Consider the following 3729-nt stretch of genomic DNA (forward strand, 5'->3'; position numbering starts at 1 on the left):
CCATTCATTCACTAGCCCAAAAAAATATTTGAAAAATAAAAATGTCCTTGAAGCAGAAAAATGTCGAAATGTTTTCCAAGGGCAAGGTTCATCTGACTAAGAAAATAAACTTTTACAGTGCATTTCCTTAAGATGAAACTTGTTAATCTGAGAAGAAGAAACCCAAAATGACAAGAAATTTGCAACAACACGGAAGAAAATTTCCAAAACATGATTGTCCGACAGTACGACGAAGAATTCCGACATTTTTTAGCCTCATGAACTCATGGTTACATATGTTTAAAAATCTTTAATTTCACCAAAACAATAAGATAATACAGGATAACACTAATCAATAACATGAATTAGTTGGTCGATATAATAAATAACATTTATACGTTGTGGAGGAAGACATATGCCAAGTATGTTACGTAATAACCTAAAAACTGTCAATTCACTTTAAACTTGAACTTACGTAGGTAGGTTGAATATATGTTTGTAACTCGCTAACACTATACTGGCTTATATTGTATTTTTATCACGAACAACTTTAAAACGACGGAAATGATAGTATTTCGGCAGCAAATGACAACCCGCGTGTATAAATAAACCATTCACGGCAAAATTCCGTCATCTCTTTCTGTTACACGAGTCATTATGGTAGAGAGCGAGAGATCAAACCAATCCTTCTGCTCTCACCAATGAGATCTGAGATTTTAGCCATATTATTCGTTTTCTATAAGAATTTTGAGGTGGGCGTGGCGGTTTCAAATGAGTTTCAAGGCCAAAGCTGAGAGAAATGCCCCTGACCCTACCATAAATAAACCAATCACTAGATTGATAACTTCGGCCTTTAGTGGGGAGAAATTTTGTCCACGATGACGTCACATCCAGAATTGAGGCATAAACAAACCCCTCAGCAAAGTAGAGGAAACAAAAAAAAAAAAAAGCGCGGCCATAGACAATATGATCTTACCTAGGTAGGCACCCAGGGAAGACAATATTGTGCTACTCATCAGCCTAAAATATTATTTTAAAAATGTCAACAGATTCTCTCAGGACGACAAGGCTCTAACTCACAAAGTGCGGTCCTGCGAAAATGAGCTATAAGGTATCTTTCCTTACGGCACATTTTCTCAGGACGGCGCTTTGTAAGAAAAATGAAAAACTTTGTTACATGTTGTAAAGTATTTTTTATTTTATTTCAGTAAGATAACAGAAAGAAACAAATAAATTTATAAGCACAAAACACATTTTAAATGATTACGAAGTCTGCGACTGAAGCTTTTTCTGGTTTAAATATTCATTTGAGTCGCTAATATTGTTTTAAATTATTAAATATTTCAATTTGAGGATTTAGTCATGAAGTTATTCAAAAAATAATATGAATACAGAAAACATGAGCACAAAACACATCTTAAATTTGTACCAAGTCTGCGACTAAATCTTTTTCTGATTTAAATATTCATTCGAGTCGCTAATATTGTTTTAAATTATTAAATATTTCAATTTGAGGATTTAGTCATGAAGTTATTCAAAAAATAATATGCTTACAGAATTCATGAGCACAAAACACATCTTAAATGTGTACAAAAAACTATAAATATTCTTACGCAGAGGAGCATTGTGTTTCCGTGTAACGGCTGAATTACTGCCGCTGGGTCCCACAGGAACAGGAACACTGATGTCTGAAAACAAAATGATCTTAGTGGTAAGAGGAAAGGAAGAAAAGATCTGCATATTGGATAACAAGTAACATAGAACAGATTTACCTTTGTAATATTCCATGATCTTTTTGGCAGAAGGAACACACCGCTGGTACCCGGTAAGATGTTATCAAGCTCTGAAATAAACATATTTATCGGGTTAACCAAAGTTCCTGAACTAAACATATCATATTGCAAGTAATTATGGTCTTTTATGACATCACACCGTCCTGGTGGAACGCGGACGGGGTCTAAAAGTAAATTCAATTCTTAGGTGAAATTAAGTTACCTACACATTACATGGAACACTGAAGACAAACAAAGGGATATTCACACCTGTATTTTCGTCATAACGGGTTCGATACTGTCTTAAATCTGCATAACTACCAATGCTGGGTAGATTTAAAGTCAGCAGTGCGCATCTTCGAAGGGATCCATTTGGCATTTTTGTTTCTTTTGTAACTTCCGTATTTTGGGTATTTATGACGAGTGGTCTGTCTGTCTGTACACATAACACAGCTTCATAATTTTAGACATTTTCACACAACAACAACTCATGAATTCACGAAAGCAAACAACATAAATAAACCACTCACGCAAACAATCTGAATCTGTCACGATCTGTCAGAAGGACGCAACCATGACGCAATAATGGCGTCACATTGGTCACATTGTTTCCGGGGGAAATGGAGCGTAGCCTCTCTCTCTCTGTTACACGGGAGAGAGTGAGAGATCAAACCAGGACGGCTTTTCATTGGATAGTCTGGAACTGACGTCATCAAAAAACCAAAAAAGTGTCGGAGTTATACCCCCCTGTACCCTACCCACCAACCTCGAGTTTTGACAGCTAAAAGTCAAAGTAAGCAAGTATGCGCGTGCGCAGTGTCGTAGAGACTTCCATAGTGACGTCTCTGAATACAAAATTTTTTGAAATCTTGAGAAAGGTAGCTTCCTTACTAAGTGACGTCACACCGACTTTAGGCGTGTCTCTGAATATAAAACGGTGTTTTTTTAAAGGAAAGGAAGGTTTCTTGAACTAAAGGATCGACTCTGAATACGGGTGTGATTGAAGGAGATCTTTGTCCCCTCCGATTCCCACCCGCCCCTCACACCTTTTTTCCTTCCCAGACCTTCGTCTCCTTCCTGTGTGGAGCTGTCTTTTTTGTTTTATGTGAAACCGCACAAGAGGCTCAACCGCTCCCAACCTTCTGAAACCAGTAACCCACCCCTTGTGAGGCTAAAGGTAGTTGGGAGAGGAAGTATATTGAGAAGAGGAAGGTGGGGAAGTACGTGGCTATTCAGATCTGATCACCAAACATGGCCAACGCCATTTCAAGCGAAGTTTCATTTCAGAATGGTGGTCTTACACCAGGGCGATACTTAGAGTATCTTCCACTCTGGAACGTGCCGCAAATATACTTTATAGTTTTTTTACGTGAGTAAGTTGTGAAATAACACAAATTAATCACATGAAATTTAATTGCCCACGCCGGGATTTGAACCCGCTACCTATGGCTTGCTAATTCAGAGCCTTACCCCTCGACCACGGAGGCCGTCATGTAAAAAATCGTTGTTCTGCAAAATAGTAAAAATGGAACGCCAGGCTTACTTTAAGGAAGGGTATAAAGCATATAAACAGTTGACTATAGTACCTACGCAGACAGCTACGTAGGTAGGTACATGTATTATCTCTGCCTACGGTTACGGAAATAAGATGTGATGTATGTTCTCCAAGGTAAGTAAGTTATACGTGTACCAAGTTTCTGGTACCTACAACATCTCAGAATATACCTAGCACATATTAACGTATTTCATATCTTATTATTGTAGGACAGGTTTTCAAGGGATATACCTATTCCGATTCCGTCAACAAAAGTGAAGAGACAATAGGCTACGCTTTCTTACCTTATGTTTACGATGTTAGTTAGGCCTATTTGTTTCGCAGAAATTCACGTGTAACAAAATCATCAAATGGCCGTCTAGCGCCATTTGTTTTTTTTTGTCATTTGCAAGATCCCCGTTAAACACCGATTCTAGGCGCGTT

At 37.9% G+C, this 3729-nt stretch overlaps 1 long non-coding RNA gene across 1 annotated transcript; it reads right to left on the reverse strand.

Moving 5' to 3' along the window:
• Positions 1-1043: 1043 nt before the first annotated feature.
• On the reverse strand, positions 1044-2430 carry LOC149422803 (uncharacterized). The gene is made up of 3 exons (XR_016302438.1): positions 2022-2430; positions 1752-1822; positions 1044-1667 (listed from the first exon to the last, which is right to left on the reverse strand). It is a non-coding gene; the product is annotated as an uncharacterized LOC149422803 (long non-coding RNA).
• Positions 2431-3729: the final 1299 nt, after the last annotated feature.

This window comes from Hesperophylax consimilis, chromosome 7 (genome assembly GCF_061612785.1).
Source record: "Hesperophylax consimilis isolate HC1 chromosome 7, BYU_Hcon_1.0, whole genome shotgun sequence".
NCBI classification, from domain to species: Eukaryota; Metazoa; Arthropoda; class Insecta; order Trichoptera; family Limnephilidae; genus Hesperophylax; species Hesperophylax consimilis.